Source organism: Capricornis sumatraensis, chromosome X (assembly GCF_032405125.1).
Source record: "Capricornis sumatraensis isolate serow.1 chromosome X, serow.2, whole genome shotgun sequence".
Lineage (NCBI taxonomy): Eukaryota > Metazoa > Chordata > Mammalia > Artiodactyla > Bovidae > Capricornis > Capricornis sumatraensis.
In genome coordinates this window covers 82,197,388-82,212,455 of record NC_091092.1, presented here as the reverse complement: position 1 = coordinate 82,212,455, position 15,068 = coordinate 82,197,388, and positions in this window count along the sequence as shown.

Here is a 15,068-nt window from a genome sequence, read left to right as displayed (position 1 = left end):
CTGCTTTGGAACAAAGCAAAAGGAACTAGTAAGAAGTAATAGTTGGATGAATCTGAGCAACGTTCCATTGTGAAAAGCCTGCATGTCCTGCAAAGAAATGAAATTTCTTCTGTAGGCTAGTCATTCTCAGTTAAGACATGTGAAAGATAATGGCCACATGTGTAACATTCTCTCAAGGGAGCCTCCAGGATTATATGCAATACCTGATACATAACTATCATTTAGTCCCTTTCTCTCCCACTTAAGAAAGCAAATATGAATACAAGTGAGATTGACAATATTGAAGGGAAAATCTTGAACTTCCTATAGTATAAATAACAAAGAATTCTACCAGTTTCAATGCTTAGGATATTATCAACATGCTACTTGCCACACCTAATAAGTAATGAGAGAACACCAGTTGAGATAACTAAGGACTTTTGAACAAAGCTATAACATACTTAGTTTCAGGATTTGAAACTTATGTTAAACCATATTGTATAAGAATACAATAAAAGGTGACACAGAGATTGACTCAAGGGAATAGTGATAGTAGTAGTAGTGGTAAATGTATTGAGCATACACTATGTGAAAAGAAGTGCTAAACAAAGATCTTTATATTGTGTCTTACATAATTCTTACATTAACCCTATGAGTTGAGCACAATTACTCCCATGATATAAATGAAGAAACTGAGTTCCTGACCCAAATTATTTCTGGCTCAGACCCAAGATTACTTCTAAGTAATAAATCCTGAACTCTAAAGTACATTTATTGTCAAAGCCTACAGTTTTGATCACTGCCATATAGTTTGCTTGTTTTATTTATTTGTGATTTTCTCAGTCTTTGCATAGAGGCCAAAAGAACTGAAAGCAGGCTGCATTACAGATAAAAATAAGGAAATAACAAATGGAATTGTCTTTACAACTACCCATCTCAGGAGTGAAACTGTTGTCTGGTATGAGCCCATGATTTCTTCAGAGCAGCCACCTACTCCCCAAACTTCAAATGAGTACTTTTGGGACGAAAAATTGTCTTCTCCAGCCCTACCATCTCCCAAATGTCTTTCCAAGCCTCTTGCTTTCATTTCTGTCTCTGGTTAGAGATCACTGGAATACAGCAATTCACTGGGTGTCCACAAAGCCTATGAGCATCTTTGTCTATAAAGGCATAATGGCATTGGATAAGAAATCAGAATACCAGCTTCTGCCATTAACCAGCAGGTGAACTTTAGCAGTCCTCTACTTCTTCTGGTCCTCAGTGTCCCCATCTGTAAAGCAAGGGAGGTAAAGACTAGGCTGGTTCCTTCTCTTATAAGCCTTTTTAGATTCTGTGAAAGTTTTGACTAAAACCAGAATTTTGTCAGTCTGGGAATTTCCGGCTTTATCTCACTCCAATGCCTGTAATCTTATTCCTATATTTTAGAATTTCTACCATAGAAAAAGCTTATAGTTTTTGCTGTACTTGCAAATGTCCAGTCATCAGAATTTTTGGCAACACACTCAGTATTACACTGCTTGTGTTCCACAACAGCCTCCACCCTACAGCATGCCACCTTGGCTAAGACACCTGCCAGTCTCAGCGATAGTACATTTCTACTAATACTTCTTGGGTCATTCTGTACCTGGACAATTTTGATATGGACCAGAGACTCTGATAGATATATCTCTTATCAAGAATAAACATGGGCGGTTGTGACTGTCTGGGGAGTCTCTGAGATGGAGGTGGTATGGACTTTATTAATGGTTCAGATCAGAAACCAGTGTATAGGCAATGCCACTGTTATTGTTCAGTCGCTAAGTCATTCCCAACTCTTTTGAGACCCCACAGACTATAGCCTACCAGGCTCATCAGTCCATGGGATTACCCAGGCAAGAATACTGGAGTGGGTTTCCATTCCCATCTCTCACAGATCTTCCCAACCCAGGGATCGAACCTGTGTCTCCTGCATTGGCAGGCAGATTCTTTACCACTGAGCCACCTGGGAGACCCTAGGCAATGCCATTATATAAGCACTAATGGACAAGAGACCAGACCAATGTCTTCCTTTTGGGAATAGAGCAATATATTCTATTAGTCTTCATTTTTGTGGTTCCCTTCATGTGAAATGATAGCCTTCTTTTCTGCCTAAGTTAATCTTTCTTATCCATTAAGGGCTCAGCTCAAAAGCCAAATCCAGTATGTTTTCCTGATTTCCTCACTGGGAAATCAGTTTTCTCTCCTTTTAACTTTCAACCTCCTTCCCCTAAGCCCACACTATTGCTTTGGCTTGCACTTAGTTGTAACAATAGCAATCCATTGTCATTTAAATAGTGCTTTATACATAATAGAACTTTGATATCAGCTATCTCATTGGAGACTCACATGAACCCTATAAGGAAAGTGCAGCAGGAATTATTAATATTCCAATTAAATATGTGACAGGAAGAAAGCATTGTTATTTTAGAAGCTGGCTAAAGACTTTTTATTTCTAGCAGTGTGTTTTACTAGATACCCTGAATGACCATCCCAATGAAATCAATTAAAATATAAGTTAAAATATAAAATGAATATTTTAAAATAATATTTTAAAATTCACTTTTTAATTAGTATGATAATAAAAAAAAATATCCATGGTCAAAAAGGAAGTTAAAGCAGGAACTCTGGAAGTAATTGAGTATCAAAGCCAAATTTGAATTTCTACATTGATGACTGTGGTTTTTAGTCCTAATTCAAGATACTAATGACATCTGAAAAACCAAAAGATGAGATCCCAGATTGGCAGTTCTTACAGATGATTGGCACAAGCAAATCCTCTGTAGAAGAATGCAACTTTCATTTAAGCCTCAAAAATTTCTATGTATGAAATCCCAAAGAAAATGAACATCTCACAGTAAAAATTTACAAAATATACAAAGAAACAAGACACCCTGTGTAACAACCTTCAGAAACAACAAACATCATAATCAGACCTACAGATCATAAAATATAAAACCATCACATTTAGAATATAAAATTTACTTTATGTAAAGTGATTAAATGTCTTTATAAAATAGTTAAACAGAAACAAGGAAGAACAGAGTATAAGGGAAAAAAAGCATATTAGAAAAAGAATAAAATAGAATCTCTCAAACTAAAAAATAGAATAGTAGAATTAAATATATACTGATAAATTAGAAAACATATATATACCGCTAAAGAGAGAATTAGGGAAATGGAAGATGGATGCAAACAAAGTATCCATAATATATAGCATAAAAAGTGGAAAATATCAGAAGTTAGGAGATAAGAAAGTAGTGCAGATAAACCTAATATATATCTAACTAGATCTAATACATATATCTAACTAGACTTCCAGAGCACAATCATGGAGCAGGGAAAAAGGCAACATTCAAAGACAAAATAACTGAGAATTTGTCAACATTGTTGAAAGACATTCATCTTTAAGACCTACAGTCCTGACAAATCCCAAGCTAGACAAATAAACGAAATTCACATGAGACACATCACAGTGATGTTACTATAGAATGCTAAAGAAAAAGAATATTACAAAATCAGTCAGTGAGGGCGGGAAAACTTGAACAAAACACTAAAAATAAATTATATTAAGTATCAGTTAGAACTGGACATGGAACAACAGACTGGTTCCAAATAGGAAAAGGAGTACATCAAGGCTGTATATTGTCACCCGGCTTATTTAATTTATATGCAGAGTACATCATGAGAAACACTGGGTTGGAAGAAGCACAAGCTGGAATCAAGATTGCTGGGAGAAATATCAATAACCTCAGATATGCAGATGATACCACCCTTATGGCAGAAAGGGAAGAGAAACTAAAAAGCCTCTTGAAAGTGAAAGAGGAGAGTGAAAAAGTTGGCTTAAAGCTCAACATTCAGAAAACAAAGATCATGGCACCTGGTCCCATCACTTCATGCGAAATAGATGGGGAAACAGTGGAAACAGTGTCAGACTTTATTTTGGGGGGCTCCAAAATCACTGCAGATGGTGATTGCAGCCATGAAATTGAAAGATGCTTACTCCTTGGAAGGAAAGTTATGACCAATCTAGAGAGCATATTCAAAAGCAGAGACATTACTTTGCCAACAAAGGTCCATCTAGTCAAGGTTATGGTTTTTCCAGTGGTCATGTATGGATGTGACAGTTGGACTATGAAGAAAGCTGAGTGCGGAATTGATGTTTTTGAACTGTGGTGTTGGAGAAGACTCTTGAGCGTCCCTTGGACTGCAAGGAGATCCAACCAGTCCATTCTAAAGGAAATCAGTCCTGGGTGTTCATTGGAAGGACTGATGCTAAAGCTGAAATTCCAATACTCTGGCCACCTCATGTGAAGAGTTGACTCATTGGAAAACACCCTGATGCTGGGAGGGATTGGGGGCAGGAGGAGAAGGGGATGACAGAGGATGAGATGGCTGAATGATATCACCGACTCGATGGACGTGAGTCTGAGTAAACTCTGGGAGTTGGTGATGGACAGGGAGGCCTGGCATGCTGCAATTCATGAAGTCACAAAGAGTCGGACACGACTGAGTGACTGAACTGAACTGAATAATAATAGTAGCAGAAGAGAGTGGTAAATGACTTTTGATATACTGAGAGAACTCTCTACCCAGCAGAACTATCATTCAAGTTAAAATAAAAATGTTTTAAATCAGATCTTCCATAAAGGCAATTCTAAGTGATGTACTTCAGATATTTGGAGAAAGATCTTAGATAGAAGATTTGAGACCTTAGAGTTAATAGTGAACAAAGGTATTCATAAACATGGATAAATCTAAACATACATTGACTATAAGCAAAAATACTGTGATTTCTATCTAATATTGTGAGAAAAGAGCAAGATAGAATTAATTTGGAAACTGCATATATATTGATAGGGAGTCATTACAGTTATAAAAGTTAAGTCCTTAATTTGCTAAGAAAGAAGATAAAGATACTCACTAACTTTATTTTTATCCAGTTATTTTATTTTTCCAATTTTATTGATATATAATTTACACACAGAACTCTGTAAGCATATGGTGTACAGTGTAATAACTTGAGTTTCATATATTGTGAAATGGTTAACACAGTAAGTTTAGTTAAGATCCATCATCTCATATAGATACTAAAAACTGCTTTTTCCTTTATATGATGAGAACTCTTAAGGTCTACTCCCTTAACAATTTTCAAATATACTAAATGGCAATCTTACTATAGTCATAGTATAGTCATACATCCCCAGTACTTATTTATCTTATAACTGAAAGTTTATGTATTTTGAACACGTCCATCCAATTTCCTTGCCCCTCACCCCTGCCTCTGGTAACCACAAATTTGATTTCTTTTTCTTTGAGTTTGGTTGGTTTTTGTTTTGTTTTATTGTCTTTTTTTTTTTGTTTCTTGTTTTGTTTTATTTACATTCCACATATAAGTGACATGTATTTGTCTTTATCTGACTGATTTCACCTAGCATAATCCCCTAAAGATCCATTCATGTTGTCACAAAAGGCAGGATTTCCTGTAGCTGCATAATATCCATTGTCTATATATACCACAACTTTTTAATCCATTTATCTGTCAACAAATAGTTAAGTTTATTCATATCTTAGCTATTCTAAACAATGCCTCTATGAATGTGAGGGTGCAGATATCTCTTCAACATAGTGTTTTTGGATATATCCCCACATGTAGAATTGCTGGACCATCTGATAATGCTATCTTTAGTTTTTTGAGAAATCTCCATACTATTTTTAATGTTTTGTATATGGGACTGTTTTCTTTATTTCTTTTCCAGACTTGTTGTTAGTGTATAGAAATTCTGATTTTTATATGCTTATTTTATATCCTGCAACATTATTGAACTTGATCAAATGCAATGGCTTTCTGTTGCAGTCTTTAGGGTTTTCTCTATAGAAAATCAGGTCATTTACAAATAGAGACAATTTTACTTCTTCATTTCCAATTCAGATGCCTTTTCTTTATTTTTGTTGCCTGACTGCTCTGGTTAGGACTTCCAGCGCTATGTTGAAAAGTGGTGGTGACAGTAGGTACCTTTGTCTCATTCCTGATCTTAGAGGAAAAGTTTTCAACCTTTCACCACTGAGTACAATATTAGCTGTGGGCTTGTCATATATAGACTTTATTATGTTGAGGTATGTTTCTTCTATATCTAAGTTGTTAAGAGCTTTTATATGAATGGATGCTGAATTTTGCTCCTTAACTTTAGACTTTATTGAATCAAATATCTACATAATATTTTTGAAAATAATAATCAGAAAGTTTGATAGTCACAGAATGGAAAATATACACTAGGCAAATACCAACCAGAGAAATCTTATTTATTTATATTATTGATAGACAAAATTATATGACAAAAGCATTACTACAAATAGATAAGTTTGTATTGATAAAAAGTCCAGTTTACCAGGAAGATGACATCATTTATAATTTGTATGCCTTTCATAAAAAGGCCTCAAAATACATAAAGCAAATATGAAATGACACAGTTAACAGTCTTAATATATAGTAGGTGATTTTAACATATTTCAGTCATAAATTGACAGATTAAAGAGACTAAACATAATAAGGATAACAATAAGGAAAAGTTTTGAGCCACAAAATTAAACAAAAAGATTTTTTTGTCATATGTAGAGCTTTAGACTCAACATTGGGGACTGTATATTCTTTTTAAGCACATGTAAAACATGTTTGAAAATAGTCCATGGGCTACGGCAATGGTCAGGAAACCATAGCCCTTTGGTGAAAATCAGCCTGCTGTATGATGCTTTTTTCTTCTTTAATAGCTTTATTGAGATACAACTTACATACCACACATTTCTCTCATATAATTCAGTAGATTTAATAGATTCACTGAGTTGTGTGTCCATTGACACAATTATGAAACAATTTCATTGCACCAAAGGAAGCCCCATACCTCTTAGCTATCACCATCTGATCTCCCCATACCCTGTCCCTCCAGCCTAGGCAACCAATAACCTACTTTTCTCTTTGTAGATTCACCTACTCTGTACATTCTATATAAATGGAATCATAAAGTGTTTGTCCTTTATGACTGACTTCTTTCACCTAGCTTAATGTTTTTAAAGTTCATCCATATTGAAGAAGGTATCAATGTCATTAGTTTTATTGTTAACAGAATTTCATTACATGGACAAACTGCAGTTTGTTTATCCATTCATCAGTTGATGGATAATTGGCCTGTGTATACTTTTTGGCAGCTATGATGCATGCTAACAACACTTATGTATACGATTTTGTGTGGACATCTGTTTTCATTTCTCTTGAGTATATACCTATATGTGAAATTGATATATCACATGGCAACTCTTTGTTTAAAATTTTGAGGAACTGCCAGCCTATTTTCCATAGTTGCTGCAACAGTTCACATTTCCACCAACAGTGTATAAGGGTTGCAAATTCTCCATATCCTCAGCAGCACCCAATAACTTTTTTTTTTTTATTTTTATCATTGCCATTTTGGTGGGTATGGAGTAGTAGCTCATTGTGGGTTTGATTTTAACTTCCTTGATGGTTAATGGTATTGGCCATCTTTTCATGTGCTTGTCCATGTGTACATATTCTTTTGAGAAACATTCATTCAGGTCATCTGCCCATTTCAAACTGACATGTCTTTTTATTATTGAATTGTAACATCTTTTATATATTCTAGATATAAGGCCCTTATCAAATGTATCATTTGCAAAAATTTCCCCTTATCCTGTAGAATATCTTTTCACTTTCTTGATAGTATCCCTGAAATGCAAAAGTTCATTGTGATAATGTCCACTTTATTACTTCTTTTGTTGCTTTTGCCTTTGGCATCAAATCTAAGGTATCATTACCCTAATTCATGGTCCCAAAGATTTATGCTTATCATTTCTTTTAAGAATTTTACAGTTTGAATTGTTAAATTTAAGTCTTTGAGTTAATTTTTAAACATAGTGTGAGGTGGAAGTCCAATTTCATTATTTTGTATGTGGATATCTGGGTGTCCCAGCTCCGTTTCCTGAAAAGATTATTTTTCCCCATTGAATTTACTTAGCACCCTTGTCAAAAATCAATTTAAAATATATTTAAAGGTTTATTTCTTGACTCTCAATTCTATCCCGTAGCTCTATATGTCTGCCCTTAAACAAATACTATATTCTCTTGATTACTGACACCCCATTATATCACCATATGCATGAAAATCCTACAACACGTCTTCTGTCAAAATCCCCTTAATGACTCCTTTCCACCCATTTCTTCTCTAGGGCTCAGGATAAGATATGCCCACGTGGCAAATTAATTTAGTTGGTTCCAGGTCCTCATTCATTTTCATTATCCTTCCTTCCTCTCTAATTTTATCTTTCATTCTGTCTTTGTCTCTTTTTCCTATCTGTTCCCTTCCCTCTCAGTTGCCCCACCTATCTCCTTCCCTCTTTTTTCTCCCTTTCCTTTTATTTTTTCCTATCTATCTTTTTTCTCTCTCTATTGTTTTTCCTTCTCTTGAGGTTTTTTTTTTCTTTATCATTTTACTGCCCATTCTGCTCTCCCTGTTCAGTCTTACTCTCTCCCCAATCTCAATCTCTCTCTTCCCCTAGTCTTCAGCTGTGAGCTCTCCTAGGTCCCGTATTTTAGAATCTTGCCAATTCCTGCTAGGTGCCTGTGCAAAACCATCCAAAGAATGTAGTTAGCTTTGAATTGTACTAGGGCCAATCTCTACATCAAAGAGATCTCAAACATTGCTCCAAATATTTCAATTTAGCAAATATTTATAGAGAAACCACATATATCAGACATTATGCTCAGTTTCATTATGCATAATTTCATTGACTCTTCACATCAAATTTGAAAAGAAATAAGGAGCTATTATCCCCATATTACAGACAAGGAATCTGAAGTGAGAGTTGAAGTTCATTGAAGAAAAGAGGCATGACAAGAATTGCATATGAGAATGAAGATTTGTGTCTGGTTCCATAATCCATGCTATTTTTACTGTGCTGGGCTGGGAATGATCACTATCTATCCCCAAGAGCTAAAACCGAGAGTAGCAGTAGAGCATAAGTATAAAGATAGGTTGGAAGGGAGAGGAATAGCCAGGTGTTGTATAACCCCTAGCTCCCATCCTGCCCAAGTTTCCAACCAAATTTTGCCACATCCTTGACTTCACCCTCAGACCTCTTACTGCCACAAGTCCTTAGCCAGTCTTGATCAAGGGAGAAAGAGTCTTAGAATTTTTATTCCTTTCAGTGAATGCCGCCTGGAAAGAAGTTAACACTCCTCAAACTGAGACCTGACATTGGGTTACTATGTTATATCTACCACTTCTACTAGTCTTTTGCTGCTAATTGAATTTGACACTTGGTGGGTGAGGATTAAGACAGAAGCATCTGTGTAACCCTTAAGATTCAGTATTCTGTCCCCTTACCTCATGGTTGTCCAATGCATAACCTTGGCCTCTTTCCTGGTTATCTTGCTTCACACATCTATAGGCCTGGAACTCTGAACACATGGTCATATCTACCTCCCAATCCAGCCTTCCTCCTCTTAGAGTAGTTTTCACTCCTGTGCCTTCCATTCTTCCCATCTGTTACCCACAGCCAGGTCTTTCATCACTTATCATGCAAGATGTGTAGTAGCCTACAACACTTCCCTGCACTGACTTGTCAAGACCAGGCTACCTGTATCTACTAGGCCCTAAAATTGCAGTCAAGATAGCCTTCCCTTAGGTTATCTTCTTCCTACCAGGCCCACATCACCAAGGTCTTGGGGACCCTGGAATTCTTGCAACTAAGTCATGAAGAAATCAGCCTTAAATGAAGGTTTGAGCCTGATCTCCTCCCCCACCACATTATCTTGCTTCTACAGCCACAATCCAGACTGGAATTAATTAGGTAGTACATGTTTTTCAGGTACAGCATAACCTTTCCATGGGGAACTCTGACTGACAGATTCTAATTTATAAGCTTTATTCCAGTGCATAGGCAAACACTGCCATGCTCAGACTGTATCTTTTGAAGGTTATAGCATTTAAATCCTAAAGCTCTTAATTTTATTGGAAATGGGAGAAAAAATGTCATACAAATATTTCATTTTGAAGCATAATGATTTCAACACACACCTCTTACTGCAGTAATTGCCACCCACCCATTTGCATCATAATTTGATAGTCAGTTATAGAAGGGCCTAACTTGCCATTATGTCTGTTTTTGGTGTCTTAAAGCAACAGAAGTGGGCTTTCTCTACCCCATGATAGTTTTCAGAATATTAGCTTCCCTGTATATACATGGGAATATTAGCTTCCCTGTATACACATATTGGGGGTGAGGGAACCTGTATACACATATTGGGGGTGAGGGAATTCCTTTTGATGCAAGTTTTGTATTAAGTGTAAACTGGAATATCCTTCCAAATATACTGCAGCCATTGAAACTTATTCCTGGGTTAGAGCTCCCTGGCAGGCTAGCTGGCAGAAATGCTTTGATCATTCCATCCTAGATGAAGTAAATGTTGCCTAGAAGGAAAAGAAGAAAGAGAAACCAGCAAGCGGAAGGGCACAAAGAGTTTGGAACTAAGAGAGCTGAAGGGAGAGAGCTTGGAATCCTAAGAGGGCCATTGGACAGAAAACTCCAGTGAGAAAGGCTGAAAAGTGAGACTGGGGGCAAAGACTATGCTGGTTAAAGCAGGAATGATATGAGAATGGAATAGGAAGTAGTGGAGCAGATGTCTGGGTAAAACATGATTCAAGAGAAAAGGCTGGAACAAGCAAACTGGAAATGATAGAATAGAAATCAGAGTTGGAAGAGCTGCCTGAGGAGCAGTTCTAGCCAAAATTCTGGTGGTGGCATTCAAACCTGCAATGAGTAGCCATATTTCTTGGAAGATGACAGGGGAAGAGTGAACCACTCAACTAGAGGTTAGTTTTTAATAGTCAGAAGTTTGGCTTGAACTTCCTGTCAGAGTGTATACACATGTGTCACTACAGTGGCAGAATTTATCCTTGTCAGTGCAACAGGCCCTGGATTTGTCCACTAAAACCTTGCCCAAAGGGGAGGTTGTAAATAATGACTTAAGAAGCCAACTGTTGAAGAGAAAAGGGTTGGAGATGCCTTTCTTACCTTTTAATTCCATATGGAGTCTTCTCTTTGGCACCCCTTCTCTTCTTCATCCCAAGAAGTCTTCATTATAGTCAGACATACCCATCTTCCAGCTCCATTTCCATCACCAGATGACAGTGGATGAGTCACTTTATAAGCCTTAGATTCCCTTTCTGGAAACTAAAAATAATATCACAATGTTATCATTGAGGTTTCTCAGCGTTAAGTGAATTTAATGCAACCCTTTCTCCTGCTGACCAGGAAAGAGCAGTACAGTAAATCCCAAGATTATAACACCTCTTATCCTTTGCTGCTGGGTGGTCTGGGCTTTGGGTCAAATTGTTCTTCTATTGGACAAGTGGAGCAAGGGTCTGATAACCCCTGTCACATTGAAGATAAGATAGATGTTAGGGTAATGGAAAAATTACCAGAGTGAAGGCCATCCTCAAGTGGAAGTGGAAAAGAGATAGCAGCTATAAGTATGTCCAATTCAGCTGAGAGCTCAGCCTCTTTACTACTTCTACACTGAAACAGAAAGTGTCATTGATCTACATCAGGTGGGAGTTGTCTGGTTCTGAGTCATCCAGTTTTTCTGACACCTGGCACAAATCCTTCTCCCTCCCTCTTCCCTGGCTCTACTCTACTCTTTGGAATAGCTATAGGAATGATTCTTTCCGGGGCTCTACTAGGCCTCCAGATTTCCACTTTCTTTACCAACATTTGTGGCCATGTTAGTGAGGGTGCATGTGTGCATGCTAATTCACTTTAGTCGTGTCTCACTCTTTGCCACCCTACGAACTGTGGCCTGCCAGGCTCCATTGTCTATGGGATTCTCAGACAAGAATACTGCAGTGGATTACCATGCCCTTAGCCTAGATTTTAGTAAATATGGGAGAGGGCACTAGAATTTGTAGAATGCTGAGCATATTCTGAACATAGCCAAATACATTACATTTGTTATCTCATTTAATCTGTGCAAAGGTCTTTCAGTTCAGTTTCACTTTCAGTTCAGTTTATATCACTTTCAGTTCAGTTCAGTCACTCAATCATGTCCAACTCTTTGCAAGCCAGGGACTGCAACATGCTAGGCTTCCCTGTCTATCACCAACTCCCGGAGCTTGCTCAAACTCATGTCCAGTGAGTCAGTGATGTCATACAACCATCTCAGCCTCTGTCATAATCACTTTACAGATAAGAAAAATATGACAGATAGGAATATGACAAACTTATGAAAAGTCACATAGTTAAGAAGCTACAGAGTCAAGATTTTGGCTTTTTGACCCCAAATCCAATGCCCTTGCCACTGTGAACACCTCTGGGAAAGCCTAACCTTCAGTTTCCACTACAGTCAGGCCTATGTAGCAAAAAGTCCCCTTCTGATTTCATATATTCATAGGCCATCACTTATGGTGGAGATGAGGAGACAATTACAGATAACTTTCTCTCACACTAAGCATTCTTTTAGTTTGCATGCCTCAGCTTAGATAATCAGGGAGCAGGTACTGATAACTCCTATTTTCACTGTTATTCCATAGATCTCTCAGCTTCTCAGTATCTGCTTGAATAAGCTGCCTTCTCTGACCTGGACCAGATGCCACAGTCCAGAATCCTTTCTTTCTTATTCCCATCCAGTTGCCACTATCCCTTGTAAGACCAGCTGTCACTCTTATTTTTCATCTAGAGACCCCTGGTAGACAGGCAGAAACACCCCGATTGTTCCAGTCTGGATGGAGTAATTGCTGCCTGGAAGGAAAGAAACCTTAGTCTTATACCCACGGATGCCAGAAATGAAGCCTAAAGGTCCACCTCCTGTGCCCTTCATTGTTTTCTGTGTATGAAGTTAGAGTTTCTAATAAGGTAGGCCACCAAAGTTAACTAATTTCTGCCATTTGACTCTGACCTGGCCCAAACTAGTACCCTGGAAGAATGGTGAACCAGCCATGCCTGAGAGCTCAGTCACAGCTGCTCTGGGAGCCCACAGCTTGTGTCTGGCCCATTCCCTATCCCTGCAGTTTTATTAGCTTGATTTTTTTATGTGCTTTTTAACTTCCTGAATGCAGCCAAAACCAACATCAAATAACTTCAAGGAACACAAGTTCATGATTTCTCAAACCCCTAGTGCTCAGCCCCCCAAGTCACTTAGAGGCAGGGTGGGTAGAATGCACCACAGTTTTCCCCTTGCCTGTCTTTTTAGAGGGTGGAGAAGACTGCTGCTGTTCTGTGAGCTATTCTCAGACACTGCCGCCTCAGAACTCACTGAGAGAAACGGTTTCGGGTCACCATAACCCAAAGAGCAGGAGGAGGGAAAGGGAGGGAGGAGAAAACCCAGCCAGCAAGCAATCCTCAGATTCCAGCCTCCCTGAGGCCATAAGTGCTGGGCCTAATGGTCCTGGCCAGTGCCTGCTGGGAGGAACAGTTGGAGAACCCAACCCCCTGCCTGTTTGCCTCCTTGCCTTACTCACTGCTTTTCTTCCTTTCTCCTATTTCCTTCCAGGGCCAGCTAGGAACTAGCATTCTAGCAGGCCTCCCAAATGGGCTTCAAATCCCAGCCACACCAAGGGATTCAGCAGTCCTTTCCCTTGAACTCTTAGTGAAGCCAAGAGCTGCAGACAGGTCTGGGAAGTTTCCCATCCCTGCAAGCTTGGCACCAGGCCTGAAATCAGATGCAGAAGCCAAGCTGCCTGTGTTGAAGGAGTTCCTCAGCCTAAAGAAATTCAGAAAACAAGTTCATATTATGGCTTTCCTGAACCCTGCTGCTAGGAAGTATAGGCAGGATTCTTGGATTGACTGGACAGAGCTTGGGCCTGTTAGTAGATCCATGTGCTCTAGTCCTGAGTATGTATATTTGAAACATTCTTTTCCTTCCTTGGTCTCAGAATCTCCCAGAAACATAGCAACTTCCTTTGATCATATTCTCTTGAAGTAGAAACTTTCTAATTTTTTGAAAATAGATTAATATGTTGATATTTTGCTTGTTAAGACTTTGATGAAGAGATTTTTGAAATAGCAATGTAAAGCAAGGCCATATGACAAAAGAAAGGCAATTCTAGAACTTTTTTTTATGCTTGCTTCCTTAGCAAACAAAGACTTAGGCCCTGCTTCTGTGTCCCACTATCCCATTAGAATCTGCCGAAATCTTTGCTGATCTCATCTGTAATGTGGACAGAAGGTCTCTAGATACCCGACTACCTTAACACTCTATTATTATTTAGCCTCTGAGTTTTCTTTCTTACCCTTCTTAATGAGAATATTTAATAGTTTAATATTTTCCTTTGTGCATAATTATGAATCTATATATTTATAAAACCTCCATCTCTATCTATCTTTCTATTTATCTACTTACCTACCTACCTACTTACTTATCTGTGTTAAGCATAGCATCTAGTATATGAGTTTCTTAAAAACCATGGGGCTTCCCTAATAGTTCAGTTGGTAAAGAATCCACCTGCAATGCAGGAGACCCCATTTTGATTCCTGGTTTGGGAAGATCCACTGGAGAAGCAATAGGCTGCCCACTCCAGTATTGGGCTTCCCTGGTGGCTCAGTTGGTAAAGAAGCTGCCTGCAATGCGGGAGACCTGGGTTCAATCCCTGGATTGGGAAGATCTCCTGGAGAAAGGAAAGTGTACCCACTCCAGTATTCTGGCCTGGAGAACTCCATGGACTGTATAGCCCATGGGGTCGCAAAGAGTTGGATACGACTGAGCGGCTTTCAGTTTCTTACAATTAACTAGATGACAATTCTTATTTTGATTATAATCACTTTTTGTGGGCCCTTTTTTCATAAAATAAGCTGAAAATGTAGGTTAATCTAGAGACAGATCAGATAATATAGAAATTCTTATTCAGATCCCCTATTTCCACACTGATCCTCCCCTCCCCCCAACATTGAGAAGTCAGAGACAGGAAAAGAGAAACTTGAAGGAAGCTCCAGGCAGTCTTGTGGCTTCTAACACAGCAGGGATAAAGGCAAGAGAGGAAGGATTTAGGGCACCTTCCCATCTATTTCTC